The sequence below is a fragment of the Fukomys damarensis genome, unplaced genomic scaffold, assembly GCF_012274545.1.
Source record: "Fukomys damarensis isolate Sample0158 unplaced genomic scaffold, DMR_v1.0_HiC HiC_scaffold_2, whole genome shotgun sequence".
Lineage (NCBI taxonomy): Eukaryota > Metazoa > Chordata > Mammalia > Rodentia > Bathyergidae > Fukomys > Fukomys damarensis.
Genome location: NW_022900914.1, coordinates 29,392,510 through 29,418,555, shown reverse-complemented (window position 1 = coordinate 29,418,555; position 26,046 = coordinate 29,392,510).

Sequence of the window (26,046 nt, the reverse complement as noted above, 5' to 3'; positions counted from 1 at the left end):
GGTGTTCCTGATAGATTGCTACACTTTGTGTTATTTCTTACTCATGGTTCTTGTGAAATTTAAATATATAGCTTAGATTTGGGGCTAAGTTAAACTTTCAAATGTTCTCATATATTGTCTCATACTTGAGCCTTGTTTTCATTTGCCATCGAATGTCTTTTTGTAAATAATCTCTGAAGATAATTGTCCAAACTTCTGGCTAAGCCACGGTCAAGTCCCACTTTTGTTTCTCCTTATAACGTCTCTCTCTATTGCAGGCTTTAAGCAAAGTAAATCTTGGCAGAGAAATGGGAAAGGAGGCTAGATGAACATTTCCTCTCATGTTCCAGGAGCTTGGGGACTCATTTCCTTCTGAAGAAAAATATATCCTTTTAGAAAAAAATTTAATCATTATAATCTAAAATACACACCATGAATAGTCTCTTCTTATCCTGCTCAGATTCAAATTCAGCTTCCAAATTTTCTCTGCCCTTGAGTACCCTCATTTTATCATAGTCATATCTGAAACACAATTAGATGGGTGATTTGAACAATAAATAATGTAAATTTACAGCCCTAGTTGATAGATACTCTCTAAAGTCTGTTGTAGATCTAAAAGTATGTAACTCCATCCAAATATAGCACCTTCTCTGAGGAAAGGGGACTGGCTAAGACGGAGTAGATGCACAGAAGCAGGCACCATGCAGGCACTTCTTTAGATCTCAAAGTAGAATTGTAAAGTACTTCTTATAGCCCTCCTTTTTACAGATCAGAAATCAAAGCTATGAGAAGGTTAAGTAACTACTAAGCGATGGATCTGTAATTCAAATCCAGAGTTGTCTGAATACAAAATCCTAGCGGTTTCTATCTTGATACTGTGATTCAAATCCTTCCTTGACTAGCCTGGCCCATACCAATCTCTTTTATCTAAAATCTTACAAGCTTAGAGTTTATACAGTTCAATTCACTGGAGTGTATATTTTTCTCTCATGGTCTAATTGCCTCACTCCGTTCACATTCATTCATGTTGGCTGAATGCCTGCTAACATCAGACTAGGTACCAGTGATTGCTTGTCATTCAAGAAGGGCACAGCATTTTTTATTCAGATCTGCAGAGCACTTGCATGAGAATCACTGAACAATCTACATTTTGAACAGAGTGCTTTTGTTGCATGTAATCAAAGAATCACTAGTCTAGCTAGTCAAACCTATACCCTCAACCCAGATGGAAATTCTTCATAAAGCAGAAACTGTGTCACCATTTCTTGTCTCTGTATTATACCAAAGGCGATCCTAGAATCAAATATCTACTTAGTATTGATCATGAGCAAACTGCCAGGCATTTTTTCCCAAGGTCTCTGTTATAGGAAATGTAGTCTCTTAATGCACCACTTTTGAACTTCATCCTTACATGCCAATAGCAAGGCGATTTGTACTCAGTTCAGTTCAAAAACTATTTACCCATAGTCTACCCTGTCCTTGGGGAAACTGCAAAACAGAAGTCTTAGGAGGAAATCCCAAACTAACTTTTTAAAAATCAATTTTTAAAAAGGATATAGAAAAGTGAAAGGATGTTCCAGGGAGGGGGATTAATATGATCAAATAATATGATGTGAGACAGTATACTGAATGAAGAAATTAAGAAATTAATCTGTAATAGTATATAAGCTATGACACCTCACTGAAGATGGGGCCATACTTAAATCTGAGGAGGCTCAGGGACTTTGGTATCAATATTCAGGGACCCAGGCATATACAGGCAGATTTGTGTGTGAGCAACATGATTATGTTCCTTAGCTTCTCCACATCAACTCATCATGTTCCTTATAACAAATCAAATTTTCAACCAAACTGCTTACATGACCATGACATCCCTTCTCTATACTATATCTTCTTTTTTTTCTGGAGATTTGCTTTCTCTATTGTGCATTTTTCAGGGTAGGCTTCGATAGCACATGATGCTTACTCTCTCAGGGTGTAATATGCAAAGAGCTTATTTTTGAACATGTTACAGTTTTATGTGGGTAGGGAAAGACAGATGGATTGGCTCCATAGAGCCGTTGAAGTGCCCTACTTTCTTTCTCCTTGCGGCTTTATACCCCTGTAGGTATGTGACAGCTAAACTTACTTGTCAGCAGGCCTGCATCAGGAAACTCCTGGAAATACCCTTGAATCAGGGAATACTACAGTCACCAGTGGATTAATACACTGTTCTTCTTTCTTAGCTGTCTGTGCTGTTAGGAGGTGGGGCCAGGTGAAGCAGGGAGGCTCTTGGAGGCATGCCCATCTCTGGAAGGAACACCCCTTGGTGACACACTTCCCCTATGCTGTACTCCTGAGCCACCATGCACTAAGCAGCTTTGCCACAGAGCTAACTAAAGGTAGATTAAACCCTCAAAGCACAAGCCATATCAAACTATCCCTTGAAGTGGTGGTGTCATGTTATTTTGTCTAGCAATGGGGAAGCTGAATGATACACGGTCCTTAGAGTTTTTCTATCAATTGCAAATGAGAAAGGAGAGTAAAGATTAGTGCAGACCGTTTTCATCAGCCAGGCCATCTCTGCTGATATTCCTTTGGCCCACAATGTGGTCACACGGACAAACCAACCACAAGAAAGACTGGAAATTGCAGTCTGTGTAGGTGCTAAGGAAAGAGAAAGACATAAATTGTTGTGAGTTTGATAGCAATTGTCCGACTATCAGATGCTGTTGTAGACTGCTCAGTCACCTCCAAATGAAGTTTTAAGAGGAGCACCTTATACGTATATTGATACTGAGATAAATGATCACTAAAAATGTCTTGAAGACCTGTGATTTCTTTTCTAATAGTAAGAACAACAAAAAAGCTAAACAAATGAAAACTGTAAAGCTCTTCTTAAATCCACAAGGGAATTCAGGTAATAAGGCAAGACCCCTTTACTGAAAATTGGATAGGTTTAGTGGACAAACTCACAAAAGTGTGGAGACTTCCCTAAGAATGGGATCCTAGCATTTTTAACGCTAAAGCTCTTCCATACTGAGGCTTCAGCAATTCCTCCGTGGCAGTAGTGGTGTTCCTCGAGCAGTGGGCTTCTGTCCTTAACTTATTCGCAATAAACTGTGATTCTGTTTCTAAGATTGTCCAGCAGATGCCCCATTAAATTCTCAGGTGAAGAGCAGAGAAGCACTACATTACACTCTTATAAGAGGAGGAGGAAATTTTGAAAACAACCACAGCATCCTATTCTTTTTTCAAAAGCTTCCTTCAAAGGAACCTGTTGTTGTTGATGTTGTTGCTGTTGCTGTTGTTGTTGTTGTTTTAACAGAACCTAACTTGTGAAGTAAAAGGAAAATGCCCACCTATGGGCCCATGTATCCTTTTGAGTTCACATAGGGGTTAAAAGATAATGCAGCTAACTAAAGACCAAGACTTAATCATAGAACTATAGAATGCCCCCTTCCCTCTGTGACTTACTATCACATTAATCCCCCTCCTGTATCATAACAGCACATTTTAAATGAAAGAACTATAGAGTCAGAACCAACCTCAAATATGGCAATATCAGGTCAAGAATTTAAAACAGGTGTGATAAAATGCTGAGTTTTAATGGGAAAAAAAAATGGGACAACATGCTAGAACAGATGGGTAACATAAGCAGAGATGGAAATCTTAACAAATCAGAATTTTAAGAATATGTTGTCATGGAAGGAATTAAGGCAGCAGAATGGAAGTAAAGTAACAAAAGTTTACTCCATCGATGGGGATCAATCACACCTAATGGCACTGCCCTGATCGCCCCAACACTGGGCTACAACTCCCTCTTTTATAGGGTTTTACATCTGATTTCATTCAGATGGTTACATTTCATTTTCACAGTCCACATTGCTGATATTCAAAACATGGTGGCAAGGTAGTTGAATTTCAACCTGGATGTAGCACTTCTTTGGTAGGGGAGGCTACCTTTAAAATTCATTTAGCTAGCCCAGGGGAAGGGGGCATGTCTGGTCAGCAAACTTAAAAATGATTCTTTTCATTTACAAAACTTTTTAGGGAGACTGGATACTTCTGGTGCCTGTTGATTCCTGAACTAAACAAACCAAAGGGCAGAACTTATTTTACACTGTAACACTTTGTAGGGATTATTATTTTTTTTTTTTTGCTATTAAAGTGTTCTGTGTCAATGTAAAACACTAACAATTCTAAAATTCATGAAGAAGGTCACAAATTAGAAGACAGATTATTTATCAAATTTTCAGACCTATGACCACTTACCTTGCTCCTTCTTAAAGCTGCTGTACATGGAAGAGCTTCACACACTCCCTATAGAGGGGCATCATCTACTTAATGGTTACAGTAGTGCATAAATTGTTTTGTGGCACCCATTATGGAAACAAAGCACTTGATAATGGGAATTGAGGCATGTTTGAGCTAACTTAGATTGGAGTTTTATAACCAATTCTGCTTTGTTCACAACTGAGAAACCAAGGAAACTCTGGGTAGTAATTTTGTTTCAGCCCCTGTTCCATACCTGTTGCCAGTCAACCCTCTGGGTTATTCCACAATCCACACAACACTTCAGTTTTCATGTGACACAATCAATCAGAATTTCTTATTCGAAGGAAGGAATTATCTGTCTGTCATTTCCTGGATCAGTAAAATGTAGTCTCTCTCTGTCCTGTGTCAAGCATTGTAGGGGAGCCCTAGTGGCAGAAAAGGAGAAAGTCTTGGCACTTCTATTCAATGAGATCATAGTTTAAAGATCATTGTGAATTGTTGGCATGAAACGGTTCAGAGTCTTATCATGAACATTAGTTATGTGATGACAAGAAACTTGATCTAGTTTGAGAGAGCAATCAGCCATTAGTAATTATTAATATCTGTAGCAAATAGTTTCCTACATAGTAAGTCATTTCTGAGGAACTTAAGGGAACAGAGGAAAGCAGAAGATTCATAAATAGACACACTTCATAGTCTAAGTGCCCAGAAATGATCAAAACCCAGTACTTAACCCTCTGCAGCTATGTGACATTTCTGAAAATCCCCAACTGATAAAAATTCCCCTTGAATATAATTAGGAATTTCCAAGTGTTTTGCCATATGTGAAATTTCAGGGCCATGTGTCACACTCAGATGCAATATCACTATATGCATTCAAAATAGGTTTTCCAATCACTATGCCAGCCATGTGTAATTAACCATATGAAACAAATTGCTATCAGTATCACTCAATGTAATTTTCTGTGTATTGTGTTTGGTTATAAGTCCTCCTCTAATTGGTAAGGATAAGATTTATTGAATGAAAACCATGATCCTGGAACTCTTCTAAGAGTATTATATAAATTTATGTCATAAAAATTTTGTGATGAATTTATTAGATGAATTTTTATTTCAGATATGTAGATAATGTACAAAGAAGCTGAATGATTTGTACATGTCATATAGTACTAGGTAGGTTTTTAAAACTGTCTAGCTTCTAATGTACTCTCAATCTTTGTATCATTTTAGATATATTGTATGGAAGTCACATAACATACAACTAATTATGGTTATTCTTATCAAGAGTTATATAGAGTCTGAGTTCTAGAATACTTGCAAGCTAACAAGATCATCTGCTACACTTTCATACGTACTATCAGGAGACATAAGTCTTTTGGATCAGAGAGAAGAGCAGTATACTATTCACAGCAGTAGATGATAAAATGAATTAAAATGTGTTATGTACATGGATCAACTCCACACAAGTAATGCAATCAATATATCATGTAAACATGTATTAATAAAAACAAAAACTGAAAGATACTGCTACCTATCTCCTACTGTCCTCTGTTATATTTTCTGTCATACTAACAAACCTCCTAGCTTTCAGAGGGCATGTGAATTCCCCAAATAAATACTATATTTTTCTCTTTGAGTCTCTTTAAGAAACTTTCAGTTCTCTTACAAACTTTTGCTGATGTGGCAAACATCCAAGCAATTATTTTCCAACAGATATATATATAAAACCCTTGATTTCTACCACTGTGTTTTTGTTTTACTCTGTACTACTAATGAGGAAAAAAACTATGTATAAGCTGCAAAAGTAATATGTGTACATTGTTTAAAAATTCAGAAGTCAGACACCCCAAAATTTAAAGACCCAATTAAAAGTGGGCATCTGAAATGAACAGACATTTCTCAGACACAGAAGTAAAAGCAGCAAATAAATATATGAAAAATGTTCAACATCACTGGTCATTCAAGAGATACAAATGAAAACAACACCAAGATTCCACCTCACCCCAGAAAGAATGGCTGCTATCAAGAAATCAGTCAGTAACAAATGCTGGTGGGGTTGTGGGAAGAAAAGAACCCTTCTTCATTGGTGGTGGGAGTGCAGACTGGTGCAACCACTGTGGAGATCAATATGGAGATGCTTCAAGCAACTAGGATTAGAAGTGCCATTTGACCCAGCTATTTCTCTGCTGGGTATCTTCCCGAAAGAATTAAAAGCATCATCCCATGATGATAAATGCTCACCTGTGTTTATAGCAGTACAGTTTGTAACAGCTAAAACTTGGAAATAGCCCATTGCCCATCAACTGAAGACTGGATAAAGAAAATGTGTTTTTTCTATAAAATGGAGTACTACTCAGCCATAAAGAACAAGAAACTAGACAGATTTATAGCTAAGTGGATGCACATTGAGGCCATCTCTTAAGTGAAATTAATAAGATACACATGTGGAAATACGGAATAGTTTTTCTGGTGTGAAAAAGTGCAAATAAGGATCAAAATGTATAACTGATATTGTGTAATAGGAAGAAAAGTTTTAAAGGAGTAAGAGAAGTGGAAGGATAGGGGAAAGGAAAAATATGAGAAAAGAAAAAACATGAAAACAAAGTTTTTGTAAACAGGGAAGAGTGGAGGGAGTGAAAGGAGGGCAGGGGAATGGAGAAAATATAAGAACCGAGATGCATCACCTAAAGGTACAAAATCCTAATGATGAATGAATGTAACTGTATTGTATACCTAAATTGTACCAATAATCTTAATGGGGAAAAATATTCAGATGTCACATAAAATTACAGAGAAACACGAAAACATCACTTTTAATCTCACCACTAAAAAATAATTAAAGTTTGTCTTTTGTCCTACTAGGGAATTTTTTTTATTCATTGAGCTTATTAGTACATTTTAGGTATGCAATATGATGATATTCATCATTGAGAATTTTGCCTTTATATGATGTATCTTGGTTCTTATTTTATCCCCATTCCCCTGCCCTCCCTTCCACCCCTCCACCCTTCCCTGTTTACTAAGACATTGTTTCCATTTTTTTTCCTTCTCTCATATTTTTTCCTTTCTCTTCTTGTCTTTCCCCTACTTCTCTCATTTCCCCTTCCTTTTCCCTTTTGAATCTTTTCTTTCTATTTCACCCTATCTATTATACATTTTGAAGCTCATTTATACTTTCAGCTTCTCACACCAGAGAAACTACTCCTGAATTTTTAGATTCTCTTTGGATAATTTGACTGGGATTACCTCTTAAGTAAAATATTTTTTTAAATAATGTATACAGTTCTTATTATGGCCCTTTTTATGCCTCTGAGCAGATATACTAAATATTGATTTACTAGTCTCGTAGTATAAGAAGATAGATTAAAAATATCATTTCCTTAATTATTATTTTTATGTTGGGCATTTGGGGTTTTTTATTTCATTTTTATAACTGATTTTTAAGTTTATACAAATAATATTTGTCAGAATCTCTGAATTTCTCCCTGGACTTTGTACCTAGGAAATTAAATAGGGCAAATATTTTTAAGAATTTTGATACATTGCTAAATATTTTGCCAAAATATACATAATCAGCCAGGTATGTGAATTATCAATCTCTGTGTCTCTTCATTTTTGGGAGTAATTTTTCAATTCAATGTTTTACTTACGCAGGTAATATATGCATAAAATACAAATAAAAGATACAGATAAAATGTTTATTATCCTAATATCCATAAGTAACAGTATAGTTAGATAAAATGCATATACTTTCTGTCATGAATGGTTGGTTATATTAGTAAATACAATGAGCATCTTTCTATGTGAAAATTTTCATTGGATTTTATTTAATAAGTATAATATATTTCAATGATTTTACAACTTATTTTACCTATAGAAGACATTTTATTCCAAATTTATGCTATGATATTGAAGTGCAAAACAAACATCCTTTCATGTTTTGTACACACATTTCAACTAAATATGTATAGCAGAATGATAAAATTAATGATTATAGGACTGAACATCTTTTGACAAACACTACTAATGTATATTTCAAAAAAGTCAATCACTTTGAGCTCCAAATGTTATTATTTATGATATTCTTTTCCTCATAGTTTTCCAATTGTATAAGTTAGAGTAGTATGCCATTGATTATATAAGTTGTATTTATTTGTTTAGGCCATGTTTCACTATATATATAGAAGCTAGATCCCAATCATCTGAACTTTTAAAAAGTTTTATTTTATGAAAAAATAAAATGAAATTTCATAGTTGTCTTTAAAGTACTCAGAATATAAGGCATAAACCAAAAAGACTTACAGAAATTAAACAGATAATAACAAAAATCTTTCCTTTTAACAAACTAAGATTAACCAGTGGTATAAATAAAACCTCATGAAATGAGCCTGGGGTTCTGTACGAGTTGAGGTAATTGCTTTTATGATAGTTTTTAGTTACCTGTAAGTCAATTTTAAAAAATAATTATGAACTCAAAATCATAGGCCGGCATGAGGAGGAAATGAGAACCACCGAAGGTAAAATTTCCCAATGCCTGGTCAGCACACGTATGTGAATATGGCCCACTGTGATTCCAGAGAGGACCAGAGGGACACTTAACTACATGCTATCAATAATTTTTCTAGCAATGTAATAGCTTTTGTAGTATTTGCTGCCATAAATATCATGTGCCAACCCTTTACAATGTGGGAATTTCCCAAGAACTGATGAAGGGAGAAGCCTAAACTTCGTTTTTTAACACAGAGCGAAGTATTTGGACACTGTGACCTGTGAGAACTGTGCAGAGAGCTTTCATTTAGCCCAAATCCACAGGGTGTGAAAAGTGTTCGAATCAAAGAGCTCTTGTTGCTCTTTGTGAAATGAGGTAGTCATTCCAAGCCAATTCTTCATGGACAGATGTCCAGACAACTGTTGCCATGGTTACTGTTCAAAAACAGGTTTTTGGAAAATGAATCAAATCTATATGCAATACCTAATCATTGTAGTATAAAGGTACATGCACAGAATCAGAAAAGCCAAGTTAGTAGTGCAGAAAGCATTGTGATACCATAGAGGATGACCTTGGTCTCAGAGTGTTCAAGGCGATGGAAACAATTACAAAATTTTAAAAATATTAGGAACCCGGAGAGATCTTTAAATCTCTTCTCATTTTCTGATACCAGTGCATTTTAAATCTCCAAGATGGACCGGGGATTTAGCTCAGTGGTTCGGTGGCCTGCCTTGTAAGCGCAAGGATCCAAGTTCAATCCCCGGTACCAAAAATAAATAAATAAATAAAAATAAATCTCCAAGAAATGCTATATATTATTAAACAACAAACATAAAAATGGATTTTGTAACTCTCAGAATTCTTTAAATTAGGCTAAGAAAATATTAAATGTATTAACAATTCTTTCTTTAAAGTGTACCCAACACACACTTTACTTCTTCTAGTAATAACCAAATAGTTATAAAGAGTTACAAGCTACTACTAAATATCCTGTATTTTTTCCTCTAAAAATCCTACTTTGGATAATTTTCCACTTCTAATTCATGTTCACTTAAACTTACAAACAAAGTCCACTTCATTACAATGCTATGTCAGGAGTAATCAAGTACTTGCCTTAGTGTTGTTTTTGCTTTAGGCTACTGAGCTATTTAGACAATTAATTTGCATGTGTAAATAAGAGAAATGTTTAGGCATGAGTTGTTTTCTAGAAATTAGTGATTAGATTTATAGGCTTTAATTATTGATGACAAAAGTTATTTACACCATTTCCTTTATCATAATTGGTGCTGCTAGTTAATGAGTCTATGGAAGCCCACTGTATTAGCTTTGCAGCTTTTCTAGAAGATTGAAATTATTGCACACAATTTCATTTCTACATATTATGGCTTTTATTTTTCAGAAAAACTGTCTTATTGAACGAGATCATGAAGTTGTTGGCAGACTGGGCCCCATTAGTGACTAACAGAATCTTTTAACCCAAGTTTAAATTTTTATGGCATTTTGATAAAATGAATTCATTCTTTTATTAAGAAAAACTATCACTGGATAAGTGTGAACAGATGATTTGGCTTAATTAATAAAATGCTAGTTAGAGAAATGTGCTTTTTCATGTGTACCACAATTATGTAAAGGAGATACATTTATCTTTCAATAAATAAATGCAAAAAAGCAGTACACAGAATGATAGAAGTTAAATGATATCCCAAACTGTACGTGAGTTTAATTACTTCTGAATGATGCCGTTTGTATTAAGGTGAGAGATCTCAATGTAAATATGGTTCTGTTGTGTTGGTGAGAGTTAGACTGTTGAAAAGAGAATACTAAATATGTGACCAATATGTTCTCAAGACGACCACAGCATTTCCAGACCCATCATCTTCTCAGTTTTAGGTCCATGCATAAAAATAAGTGCATCATCCTAAATACTTTTGTAAGAAGATTAATGAGTTTTATTGTATCTATTTGACAGAAGAGCTCAATTCGATTAATGTATTGATTGACACACATGTAGGTCACAGCCTCTACCTCTGAACCAAAGAAGAGCCATACTCCAAGCATGGGCGCACAGTGCGGAGTTGAGGGTGGTCACCAGAGTTAATCTAGATAAAGATAATAAAAGAATGCATAATCAACATGAGAAGTCAAAATAGCAAAGGCTCCTTGCTCCTACAAAAATGATGATGGAGGCATGGGGATTTAGCTCAGTGTCGCCATACCTGCCTTACAAGTGCAAGGTCCTAAATTCAATCCCTGTACCAAAAACAAAAATAAATAAATAATTAATTAAATGATGAAATTTATTCACAAACTCATTTCCTCATTAAAACTGCTCTGAGTTTCTACTATCCTAATTTTATGTTACTTGGAAAGTACTTAAGACAGTTGCTGTCTACATGCTGCCTACATCTTAATAGATGAAATCATATATATGCATATATATGTATATATGCGTATAATATATACAACAAATATATAAAATCTATATTTCACTATGTGTATGTACACAGTAAATGATTCACTTCATATATTTTAAGAGAATTTTTGCATTTCCTAACTATCTGAAGAGGAAGAAGATTCTTTAACCCCACCCTTTATCTCCACATATTCCAGTGCTATTGACAGAAAATTACTAAGGAATTTGAATTTTCCAAATCATTCCCTATGATGTATTAATCAGGTTCAATAAGAATTTTTTTAATTGTTCATTTCATATATTGAGCATTATATAAGGTTTAGAGACTAACTAAATACCTGAATATTGCTGCCAGTGGAGCAGAAAGAAACCTCTGGAAACTGCATAAACTTTTTTCTTTAATATTCAAATACAAAAAGTACCTGATGATGAATAACTTTTGTATAAATAAAAACATATAAATCATAAGATGTGAAAGTGCTGAACAATTCTATTCTGAGGAAAATAAATTATGCCTGCTTATAAATCAAGGTAATGTGAAACATAGATTATATGATAGATTGATAGAAAATTAAATGTGAACTTCAAAGGTATGCTGTATCAAAAAGTCAGTGGCATTTTAAAAACAAATGGCCATGTAATGGTTCATTTTAGATGGCCATCTAAAATCATTATTAGATTCAATTTTGACTGTGTGCAAAATAGTATTTAACAAGGAAAGAATATATTAAAAAGTATAAGAAGACAATGAATTAATGGTCCTAAGACTTGCACATTTTAGCATGAAAAATATTTAAAGTCTAGTCCACAATATACTAAAGAAATAATAGAGGATAAACATAAGAGAGTATGCAATGAACAAAGCTAAATGCAAAGCCCTTTAAATATCTTCATTTGCAAATGGTTTTATACACTCTTCTTAGTAGGAGAAAAATGGTTAAGCAGGAGCCCTTCAAATGGTCTGTAGAGAATTGGAGTACTAATCAGAGAAGTCACAGACAATAACAAAGAAGAACAAGGATGAATACATAAATAGGAGGCCTGTTTTCTTACAAAACAGTCTGGAGCCGGCTACAAAATACGATGACGTAGCTATGGCATGTTGCCAACTCACAGAGAGCCAAGAGGTAGGAGGCACTCTCACAGAAACAGAGAAATGCCACACTCAGGAAAAGCGTGAATCAGGACAAATATCTGGCAAGAAGATTGGAGATAGGGTAAACTTCTTAGGTTGGAGTAATGAAGATGAGAGACAATAACAGAAATAAAATTACATTATTTAAGTTGGTAGAATATGACAAAAAGTTTCCATAGTGACAGTATAATTGAGAGCTCCATGACTCTGGTAAGCATGTCTAACTCAGTGGGGTGTGGATACAGACTTCACAGTCATGTTTTCATAAAGGGAAGTTCCACACGTTTTCTTTCCTTGTTCTTTGCATACTTCATGATTCTCCCTATTCTGATCTCTACTGGAACAAAGACCTTCTACACACACACACACACACACACACACACACACACACACACATTTCTCCACTGTGATATGACACACATCCTCATAGCTTCTGACCTCTCTTCTGTCAAATTCTTTTTATAGCTCCCTTCTTTGCTTCAACACATTAATAATTATAACAATCAGAATTTTGCTTTTTCTATCCTCACATCCTTGGATTTGCAAATCTCATAGAAGAAGTATGAGTATTGAGTCTGTCTTCTAAGGACATTGTCACCCTAACTTTCATTTGTATAGTCTATACAAATGAACACTGCCTCAGAGTTCATAGAGATTAGTAGACAGCACCTGTAATGCAAAATTGTTTATATACTGGGCCAATACAGTAGCCAGCTCTTCAGCATCCTCTAAGAACTTCCCAATTTCCCAGTAGAATATATCAGAAGGAAATGAATTAAATGTCTTGTCCTAGAGATGATGGAAAGGAAGAATCCAGAAGTAAGGAGTGATCTGTTACAGAAGAGCATGGCTTATAATTGCTACAGAAATTTCTTACACAAGCAAAATAGGACTAAGAAAGCAAACATGATGGATGGAGAAAGGAACTTAGAAGAAAGTGAAACCCAAAAAGCTGTCCCACACATCCACCAATGGGAGAAACCAATACAACCTAAATATAACTAACACAAGGTGCCTGGTGGCATCATTCCTGCATTCAGTCAAATTCTACAGCTGAGATAACCAGACATCCTGGTTTTTATTGGGAGAGTTAAAGTTAATCCAATTCATAATGAATAGTAACACTTTTCAAAATTACCTGTTGTGTCTCTCAAAATTATCTCTCATATCTCTACTAATTCCAAGGGTTTCACTCAAGTCTATTTCTAAATACTACTTTCTACCTCTCTAGCAAGTAAAAGCTTTCCTGTCTCTTTTCTTGCTGCCCTTCTTTATAAATTTTTATTTTGTCACTTGTATATTTATTATGTAGCTTTCCTGATTGTTTTCCTTTTATTTCTGCTTCATTTGCTATACATACTCTTGACAAAAAAAAAGTTTTCAAAGAAAAGCGTGCATCATTATTATACTCATTCTTGTTCATTTCTTTCTCATTCTCTACTCCCTCCATCAATTCTTTCTGTCCATTGTCATAAAACCCCCAAACTGGACCAACATTGGTATACTCTCTTAGACAACTGGAACAGTAGGATGCTGAGCATTCAAAAACATATTTGGAGGGATGCTGATGGTGAGAAGAAAAGGGGTCCTTCCATTTACCAAGCCATTCTGGTATATAACAAGATCAAGAAATTTAGAAACAGGGGGTGCACGAGGCAGAAAAGGAAGAAAACACACAAGGAAGAGTTCGCCTAGAGTGACTGATGTTTAGTTTGTTTTATGATCCAATTTGTATTTGGGGATAGGAGGCACAATTTATGACACATTCCAAAAAGTTAGAGGTAGGTTGGCTTCGTGACCTAAACAACACTGCAAATCACCATATCCAGTGAGTTGCCCAAACCACTAAAATAAAACATTGTAAGATAAAAAGACTTCTTGGCCAATTTTGACATATTTGACACATAACATTCAACTCTTGGCTACTTACAAAGCATAATTGCATACTAAATGCTCTTAGAATTATGCTGAAGTAAGAAAATCTGCTTGGTTTTGTCTATGTGGGTGTTTCTCTGACTCCTCGGGGCAAGACCCTATTTTCTTGTAGTGTGTTTTTCTGTCAAGTACATCAAATTGATTTGCTTTTGTAAAGGCGAGTAAGTGAATATGCACAGATGTACCTGAGTTCTTGGTGCAATGTGTGCTGATATCTGAGCATATTTCTAAGCTATGCTATAGCTTCCAAAAAAATCCACTCATTGCTCCAGTTGAGCTCCACTTGCTATCAAGTGATTTAATCACTGCAAACTAAGTTGTAATTCTCTCTTTTAAATGTAAAGTTGTTTCTAGTCAGACCTTTAATGACTCTCCAAACAATAATATTTGGCAAAGAGAAATGTTGTCAGTCAAGCAGAACTATAAACATCTGTGTTTATTTAAATTGACTTCCTTTTTAATTAAATATATAGATGTACCAAGAAATTTCCATGTCAATGGAAATTCTACTGGAAGACTGTCAAGTCTTCCAGAAAGAGTGCATGCTATCTGAGAAACTCAATACCTCTCTCTCATTCCTAGAAGATGATTTGTATTGATATTATTTCAAAATGCATGTACCTTAACACACCACCTTCAGATTTCAGAATAATTACATCTATATCTTATATTCAAGGGCATAAGCACATATATTTTAAAGGAAATCTTACTAATGAATAGTGTCAAAGTTTTTATGTTATGCCAAATTCTCATCTTCAATCCTTTTTAAAAATTACTTTCACCTCCTTTTAATAAAAAGACTGTGATAAAATAATGGCAATGTACTATCAATTGTTCACTAGCCTAAAAATAGGTCATTATCATGAATTTTAGATGTAATTAAACACTGTAACATAATTATTTTTTCCTAGGCTACATAATACCCATGTGTCTTTTCTCTTGAAATCATTCCAAATGCTTTTTTTTTTAAATCTCTAAAATTTTAATAACTGTAGTACTGAAGCTTTGAGAAATGTAGAAACTTTAAGAAATATTTATATATATACAAATTCTGACTTTTTAATACCTGATTGATTTTTTAAAAGAACACTTGTCTTTATATTATAGTAATCTTTGTATGATAACAATTTATAATTAACTCTAAAAGGAAGCAGAAATGACTCTGGTTTAGACATATTTACTACAGAATCTTTTCAAAAATATCAAATGTTTAAAATATCATAGGGTGGTAATAATTTAAAGCATTGGAATGAGCAATGAATAAATGGACTCTTAGATTTGAAAAAAAAAGAACATTGATAATAACTCCCAGCATTGTGTGCCTTAACATGTCTACTTTTTAAGAACTAGTAAATATCACAACTATAAACACAGCAATATCAATATAATTTATTAACTAGATAAATTAACAGATAAATAATAGATTTGTAAAATATGCAAAACCAATAAAAGCCCTTTACTCATGGTCAGACAGATTTCCATTTTCCCTTCAAGTCAAGCAACTATATTATAAAATAAATTAAACTGGGAAGTAAATTCTGGAGTGGTGGAATGACCAGTAAAAATGTTTTGTTTCTGCTCCCATTGTGAAAAAATACAAACAGTAGATCTTTGATATAAAAGTTAACATCCATATGACCTTCTTAGGTAACCTTTCTAAGATTGATAGAAAGTTGTAACTTCCTATTACAGCCCCAAATGACCATTTTTATTGGGAATGTTTTTCTTTCATATCATGAGCATGTCATTATCATAGATTTTTGACTGATTTTCCTGAATTTCCACCTGTGAAATTTATGATTCAAGAGTAATTTTTAAGCTCTAGAAGATCATAAATCATAAATCACAACCCTTCATTTTAGAGCTCATGTTCACCCTTCCTAAATATTTCAGAGAAAAACAGCTAAGAATGATCCTTATCCTAGCATCACTGTCCAGTTCTATAGTAACAGAACACTTCTATTTGTCAGCAATCAGTTGGAACAGTAGCTGAACAAATCAGTCCTGTGCGAAGTCTACACTGTTGCACTTAGATGGCAACATATTTTTGGCTTGACCAGCATAGCTGAGGTCTGAAGTCAAAAATTTAGTTGTTAATCTGACTCAGTGTCTCACCTTCACCTTACCTGGTAGCATTGCATCTCCTCAAGTGACTGCACTGAAGGTATCTCACTTCTCTGTGTGGTTTCTATCTTCCTCTCGGCTGGGTGTCTTAACATTTCACCTATGGTTGAGGCCAGTTCCAATTTCCAGGACCAATAAAAATTTGAGCAAGGAAAATTAAGCAACTTTAGGGAGCTGTGCATAAACACCTTTGTACCCAGAGAAACGCTCTCGGAAAGCGAGCTTTGTCTTTATTTATCTCAAGGTGTCCTTGCAAGCATGATAGCCCATGTCTGGAAGCTGGATATAAAAACTTGTCCCCTGTGCCAATCTAATTCTGGATGACTATTGCTTTGACCCTATGCAGCACAAAACTCTATGCTTTGCTTTTCTCCCTTCCTCCAAGTTTCGGTATTAAATACCACTTTTATGGTTAACCCCCTACTTTCTTCCTGTTGACTGAGCTAATACTGATTTGCCTATTTGGACTTCATAGTGTTGTGTTCTTTGTTCATGAATGCTACCTTTGTGTTAGACCAGACTCACTCGTTGATCTTACTCACCTCTTCCAAGACGTATCATGGAGTGTGTCTGCTGAGTTTTCTTTCAGTTGGAACATAGATCCATGAGTAGGTTCTCAGGTCCTTCTCTACTCAGCTCAACATAGTGTTACAGATTTTGTAGGTGAAGATCATGAATGATTGGAGTTAAAAGCTCCATAATCCAACGCAAAGTGAAGTGCATACAATTTAGGAGAAATAGTTAAATGGATATCACCAAACTGGAATGCTTTCCTTCACATTTTACTACATTCAGCACAATTGGTAATTGAAGTTTCATTACACAACCCCAAATACCAGCTGTTTTCTTGTCAGAAATCAACCATATATTCCAAGACAAGATTGAAATCTAGGCTATTCCATAACCATGAAATTATGTAACTGAAAAGGGCCTGCACATTTGGAATTGATTCTGAAATCAATACATCAAATATATTTTTAAAGTTTCCGAAAGAGAAGTGCCATAAATTTTATGACGTATTTGACAGAAAGTAATTACTCTTAAGGCTAAAAGTTCGCTCTTGTATAGCAGTGGGAATGTATTTCTCAAATATTCACCGACATTGTTATTTCATTTTCTGTAGTATCAAATGTATCCTCCTTTGTCCTTCTTAAAGACTTAGTGTCATTATTCTGATTTATTCATTTGTAGAGGTTACAACTTTGACCTATTTCAATATTTTCCCTAATCTTTTTTTTTTAACCTAAATACCCTCTGTTTTTCTCAGAAAGTCAAATTAATTTAAAGGAGTAAATGCATTTCAGGGAATTAGGTACTTTGCTTGCCCCATCTACTCTGCCCAAGGATAATATCAAGGTACGAGAGGTGTTGTTGGTTCTAATTTCCAGAGGAAATAAGGCAGCAAGAGAGATGCTAAATATATTATGATTATCAACCTGATACTATGGTTTTCAGACTTAAACAAAAAAAATAATTGTGATACTGTAGAGGATGAACATGAAATAAACTCAAATTGAAGCATGAATTAGTGTTACTTACAATAGTCATGTTTACCAAAGTTAGCTCATAAACAAATGGCAACAAAAATAGCTACCTCTGCACCACAAAGCAGTTGAAAATGTAGTATGAGTGGGAAATAATCCAGAAAGGTTTTTTTCTCTTAACAAGTAATACTAAATACATCATCTGGCTATTGCAATTGTAGGATAATGAAAGCATGAAATGTTTTTCAGAAGGTCATATTTCTTGAACTGCTACTTGAAGACAACACTTGGGAACTAAAATAAAATCTTTGCCACAGTAAACTAATTTTCTTGATTGAGCATCTACCAAGACTACTGAGGCAGAAGTCTCTATTGCTGTTGCCATCTGTCTCACAGTGTCTCAAAGCAAGAACAATTGTTGATTAATATTCACTATGTAAATCCATCCACTTAACAAGTAGTGACCTACCATTACTCATGCAAAACTATGAAGCAATGAAGCAGTCGATCAATGGCAATAAAGTCACATTAAAGATCTGACTTGCCTGATGTTATAAAGTAGGTAATATTTTTCAACAACTGGGGCTATATTAGTCAAACAGAACTATTCAATTATATGTAGTTGATGTATGCTTCTTTGAAGGCATTTTTCCCATCTGCGATGCAAAGCTCCTGATATGAAAACCACCTACACCTCCTTCCAACATTAACCAAGTGATTTGAAATTGCCAGATAAACCTCTTTTGCTTTCTGCTCCCTTAACTCCTTGCATTTTCTTTTAAAGGATTTATAATTTCCTAATTATATTTCATTATATGAAATGGTTATGATTCATATCTGGAACTAAATCCTCAGTACCAAACACAGTTTCTGATAAAATTGTTCAGTGGGTATTTTGGGGCTTGCATCAGTAATATTGGCCATATGAATTAAAAGTTATGGAATATGCATATATTTTAGTTCAATATTTCTATGTCCAGAATATTTGCACTGTGGGAAAATAAAATGGGATAAGTTTCCAAAGTCACAACATTGACCATGAAAAGAAAAAATATAAGCAACTTAAATATTTGCCCACATCATAATTAAATTATAATAGACTTACTGATTACATGATTAAAAATGATGCAACTCATGTGTGGCACAGAAAAGTATAATTTATATGCTAGTATTAAAAGTAATGAAATAGTTATTGAATAATTTATAGCATAAAATACTTGTCTATATATTTATGAATATATTTATATATAATATATACATAGCTCAAAGTAAGTAAAGTGGTTAAGTTTCATTTGTAAGGAGTTAAGTTTTACTTGTAAGTTCGTGAATATATTTTTACTCTTATTTTTCTACATCTTACATTTTTACACTTATATTTCATTAAATGTATAATTATTATAAAATTAAAATAGCTAATTACGTTTCTTAAAGCTGAATAAGCCAAATATTATGTTTATTATCTTGACAGGTAAACCAGATTCTCTAAGTTTGAACTTCAACTTTCTATCTAATGCAGTAATCACTCCCATAAATTCCCTGATTCTTTAGACAGAATATGTTGTTTTCTTAAATGCTATCCATTGATGAACAGAAAATCTTGTTGCTGAAGAGCATCAAAAATTCTTTAAATTTGGACTGTGGTTTGCTGTAATTTTTATTGATTATAATAACTTTGTATCAAAATAAGTTATTTTTCTTTGAGTCGCACATATTTGAAAATAAGCACTATATTTTAATAAAGATAAATTTCAGATGCACTGAAGAACTAGTTGTAATATTCATAAATACACGCATGTATACACACATGTGTATGTCCATACACAAACGATGAAAGGAGAAAAATTTAGGAAAAAAAGTTTATGTCAGTAGTCACGAAAGTCTTTCAAAACTAGACATCTGATTCCAAAGTCATACTGACAATAATTAAAATTTTTGTTATGTAAATAATAAATGTACAAACAAAAATAAAATTAAGTAATATCTTCAAGAAAAAATGAGATATTTAAACATAGGGAAAATACTCATATAAAGAAATAAGAACTAAACACCAACCCTGAAAAATGGTCAGGAGACATAAGCAAGTTATTCACTAAGGTATAAAAACTCTGAATATAGACATTAAAGACTGTTTTCTTAGTAGAATAGGATATAATTTTCTATCAAATTGATAAGAAGCAAAAATTCTAGAAATTAAGATAGCAGAGTAGAAGCCGGCAGGGATTCACAGCCTGTCCAGGACCTGGAGTCAAGAGGGCTAGAAAACAGCTAGTGAGTAAGGAGAAAGAGAAGAGCAATAGGTAAAACTAAATTTGGGAAGAAACAAAAAGGAGAGGTGCAGAAAAGAATGATGCAGCATACTTTAACCGTGCTCTCGGAGGAAGTTCTACCCTACTCTGCAAACACAAGGCGAGACACAGAGGACCAGCAGCCATAGTGATAAACAATGGTCCCCAGGAAAAATCTCATCACTAAGGCAATAAATACAGTCTGGGGTTTCACTCTGACAGTGACTTCTCTTGCATGGAAGCCCAACTTTGGAAAAGAGATCCATGCAATACTGGCCCTATATCAAAAGGGGACAACCGGCAGCCATGGTGAAACGGGGCCTAGTGACTGAGATTGAGCGGCTCCGCAGATAAAATGTAAAAATGGAATTAAAGTGTTTGAAGGGAGGGAGGGGAGGGCAGGGTGAAGGGAGGGTAGGGACAAGGGGAAAAAACTAGAACCAAGACCTGGCATGTAGAGGTACAAGATCCCAGTAATGAATGTAACTGTAGTCTACCTAGTAGCAGCCATAGTGATAAACAATGGTCCCCAGGAAAAATCTCATCACTAAGGCAATAAATACAGTCTGGGGTTTCACTCTGACAGTGACTTCTCTTGCATGGAAGCCCAACTTTGGAAAAGAGATCCATGCAATACTGGCCCTATATCAAAAGGGGACAACCGGCAGCCATGGTGAAACGGGGCCTAGTGACTGAGATTGAGCGGCTCCGCAGATAAAATGTAAAAATGGAATTAAAGTGTTTGAAGGGAGGGAGGGGAGGGCAGGGTGAAGGGAGGGTAGGGACAAGGGGAAAAAACTAGAACCAAGACCTGGCATGTAGAGGTACAAGATCCCAGTAATGAATGTAACTGTACTGTCTACCTAGAATGTACCAATAAATTAAATTTAAAAAAAGAAGTCACAGAATAATTACAACTGGGGACACCTCACTGCAGCAAGGGGGTGAGAGGTGACCACAAGAGCCAGGTGTGGAGAGGGGCAGGGCAAGCGTCAGACCTCGGGAAGTTTAAGCAGCAGGGAGCTTAGGCTGGACACTGCGGAAGGTATGGCCATTAGCAGCACCACCTTCTGTAGTGAGGAGCCAGAATAGTGACGTGGCGACAGCTCCAGCTCCAACAGAAGAGTAATATCCAGAATATAAAGGAGCTGTAAGATAGCAAGCTCATAAATTGATAGTACATGAAACTTATTGTTTTCTCTTTGAAAAAAGGCAATAGAATTATTATGGTTGTGTGTTATCCAATTTTCTAAATCCTTCTTACTTTAAAGTGTGTCAGGATTATTGGCAGGATTTCCGTATCCGTGCCTTCAAATTGTTCTATTAGCTTAGAAAGTTAGTGGTCCTAGTCCAATGATGTTAATTTCTTTTACTGCTGTTATACATTTTTCAGATTCAATTAATATTTACTGTTTTCCCATGCTATTGGAAATATATACCATAGATGTTTCTGTATTTATTATAGGCAATAACATCTATGATGGGCATCATTTTCTCTATGAAGAATCTCAGATTTTAAAAAATACACATTAAAAGGTACACATGTAATAAATAGGGCAGTCATATTTTAAGCTGAGTCTGTACTGATAGAATGAGTTTCTTTAAAAGCATAAGAATCTTGGCTTTACATACATCAAAATTTGGATCTGAATCTGATTTCCATAACTTAAGGTATGATACTCTTAAAACAATCTTATATCCACCAAATGGTCGTAATGCTAGAATATCTTTTAAGAATCACATTTATTTAAGCACACTTTTTTATTCATTAAGTTTATTGGTGCATTTTAGGTATACTTTATGATGTCATTCATCATTGGGAATTTGTACCTTTACATGATGTATCTTGGTTCTTATTTTTATTTTCCCATTCCCCTGCCCTCCCTTCCACCTCGCCACCCCTCCCTATTTACAAAGACTTTGTTTCCATTTTTCCCTTTCTCATATTTTTTTCCTTTCCATACTTTTAAAGAGATTAGGAAGAATGTAAAAGAATGAATATGAATAAATGAAGAAGGCTGGAAAATATAATAAAGGGTTTTTGGGGGGTTGGAGTTTGTGTTCTACTATTATGAGTGCAACAGTTACCCTAAAGGCACATATAAGTTTATCACTTTCACACCATATTTCTGATACATTTCTAAAAATTTGAGTAAATGTTTCAATTATGTAACAAAACGGAGTTCTTGCCTATTTGCAGTACACTGGTTTTGGAAGACAGAAAAAAAAAATGTCTATCTTGTGTGAGTGATGGCTTTATTTTAATCTACTTTTTTCACATCTTCTGTTTGAGTGTCTTTTACTTTAAATGATAATTCAAAATGATCAGACATTTCTCACTAAGTTTTCCCCCTAGTTCTCCTCTTTCTGGAGCATTGTCTTGCAACGCAACATCAGGCAGAAATCTGAGATTTCCACATGAAAGCACCAATTAAATTAATGCTAGTAGCAAACATGTGACCAATGTTTTCACAGAGGATTCTAAATTAATTATTAATAATAGGCTGCATCAGAACATTTCTTAGTATGAGACAAGACTTTTGTCTTTTGTGTATAGGTAATTAGAATCAGTTCTTTGAGAAAATTTAATCAATTTAAATACCTTTAATTGTTGCTTGAAACCTTTAAAAATAGCACCTTTTCTGTTAAATAAAAATAAACAAAACATCTCCTTAGCATAAATATATGCTTTATTTTTCTCTCTAATACATATTTTCTCGCATGTCATTATATTCATTTCCTGAAATAACTGTGAGCTGCAAAACATCTATTACAATCTAGTAATCAGCAACAATATGCCATAAGAAATTACAGCTCTATTAAAAATTACTTTGTTAGTCTTTTGTCTAATAAGTTATATAACTCATATTACAATATTTTAAACTTCCTGGACATTTATTCAGTAAAGTTGAAATGTAAACGGAGTAAACGGAGACATGCTAGGAAAGAGAGATGTGCAAAGACCATTACTGGTTGCCTGAAAACCTGAGGCTGTGGCTTTTCCCACCTTTGAGGTAATTGACATCCCAAGATCACATACCAGATGAATTGGAGAAAGACCTGCAAATCTCAGGTAGAATCTCTGTCTCTCAAGGGAATATGCTTATGTGAAATATTTATGTGCACCTTATATGATTCAATAAAATAATCTACCTCTTCTTTCCCTGGGGTTATTCTTCAACCCATTTTGTAATGATTTCCATGAAATCATGTTCATTCGTGGTGACATCATTTATATTTTGCTTTATTGAGCTGGAGATAAAGGGACAATATTCTTTCCTTGCCTTCTGAAGAAAGGGAATAAAATCATAAGTGAGCGATGACACTTTTGTAATCTCCCATCTATCTTACTGCATTATCTCACTCCCTGAGTGCTTATGCACTGTGACAATTGTACATGAAGTCAAGGCAGAGGCACGTGTGATTTGTTTGGTTTTTGTTCCCATCACCCCTTTCACAACATTGCTTTCCAGGGGACAGAGCATCAAAGTTTGTAAATCAAACTACAAAACCATGTGAATATTCTACGGATTAATACATCCGATGATGGAAAGATATTTTAAACACTTTTCTGATCAAACTCAATAGAATGATTACATTAACAGCCAAGAGCCCCACTAAAATATTACTAAAAAAATTAAAAGTGTGTAGAAATTATGGAATTTAAAGCTTGTCACTTAGTACAGAAAAATAATTGAGAAGTATAAGTTTTATTCTGTAATATCTAGATTAGAAAAATGTAAAACCACCTTTTACAGTTCATGTGTTCCTTTGTTGAAAATGTTTTTTTTTCTGATTACTTTGCATTTAATCTAGAGGAAATGGCTGTGAAATATAAGGAATAAATCATTTCTTTGTATGGACTTATTTTCATGAGTAAGTTCAATTCTTCATTGCTCTGTAAATTTAGATCTGTAGGAAAACAGCTTTTGGCTAGTGGGGAGTATAACTTTTAGCATTTTGTTAATCACCATCACTACCATCACTTCAATAAAACCCTTTCCAATGTTGGGGTGATCTTAAAGACACTGGAATTGACCAACCATATATTTATTTTTTTATTAAATATTTGTTTTCTATCTACCATGGGCCAGAGCCTTGACTAGGCAGTGGGCCATTGCAGTAAATAAAACATGTACCTGGCCTCCTAGAGTTTAATTTATATTCCACCGGGGAGATAAATATTAAACAAATAAATATTAAATATGTCATAAATAATAAGTTATGAAGATCACTGAAATAAGGGATTGGAATGACAAAAGTAGTATTTTGTAGTTGGTGAGGATTCTGAGCTAATCTTTAAGGTTAGACTTGAGGAAAAGGAACGGGTCAGGAGTTCAGATAACAACGGGAAAAGGGCTGCAGACAGGACACAGAGGCGGAGGCTGAGCATGCTCCCAGGGAATGGCACGGCTGACACCGGGGAGGGGGAGTCAGAGCCCATGACAGAAGGGAGGGATCGGAGTTTACATCAGTCAGGCATTCGCAGGTTAAGATGTTATTCTAAAGGCAGTGGGGAAGAGAGGAAGCCTTTGAGTAATGAAATGAGTGTTGGTTTTAAGATGCTGTAACTGTTCAAGGAGAGAAAATGGAAGGGTGATCCATGTGCATGAAAGCAAAGATAGGCAAAGACTGACTGCAGTCTAGAAAGCCTACTGAGAGTTCCTGGTGGCTAGTACCAAAACAGTAGTGGGGATGCGTAAGCTGTGTGACTTTGCCTGCTACAGGCAGTGTTTACAACGTGGGTGCAGCAGGATTTTGCTCCTGGTTTGACTGGCTTTGAGGTGTAAAAGAAAAAGATCAATGATGGGACCTGCCCGACTGGATGGATGGCAGTGATCGTTAAAGGAAACAGACAAATAAATCATAGGGTACATTCAAGTGTAGATGTCAAATAGGGAGGCAGATATTTATAACGAAGCTTGCTGGGAAATTTTGGCCCTGGTAATTTAAAATTTTCTCATCATTATTTTACAGCTGATATTGAAAATTATTAGCCTGACAAATAATGTTACTTCAAGCTGCTAAAAGCTACTAAATTCAGAAGAGGTAAGAATAGAATTACAAAATTACATTGTGTTTGCATAAAATGTTAAAGACATTTTAATTCATCTCATCCCCTACTATTATTGAATAATTATAGAAAGTATTTACCTATGTGTCAGGCAATGTTCTAATATATATGCACATATATAATATACATATGTATACATATGTAAAATTTGTATCTATAGATGTATAACGAGTATTATTCCACAATTATTTACTGTGTGCAGGAAATGAGAGAGAAAGGTACATGATATTTTGTACTCACATATAATATATATTTTTTTTTACATTTCACACAAACCCCATGAGATAATTATCAGTGTTACACATTCCTTTGGAGATGAGGAGATTAAGCCACTGAGAGATAAATTATCTCAGGGTAGCACAGCTATTAAGGGCCCAGTTGGAATTAAAAATCAAGGAGTTATGACATTCTTATTCAGTATGCTCTACTGACTTACCAACACTAAGAAAAGAAGCCGGTGCATTTGAGTTTATTTGTATGGTCAGTGTAATATTTGAAATCTTTTTCAGTGTATGGTACTGTGGATCAGACCAAGGGCCTTGTCCATGCTAAGCAAACACCCTAGCACTGAGATACATCTCCAGAAATATTACTGAATAATTATCTTATTAATCTAATTTTATAATGAATCACTAATTAATATACCATTTCACACAAGTAGTCTAGTACAGCGGTGGCAAACCTGGGTCACACCTGCCACAGCAAACTCTTTGTATCACTAAAAGTTCTAAAAGGCTCACCAGCCCTGGTCTACTAAAAGGCTCACCAGCCCTGGTCTACTAGACTCAGAATTTGCATGAATGGAAAAATAATGTTTTCAGCCTCATTGAATTCTTATTTATGTGATAATCTGCCACTGTTTTTGGTACTG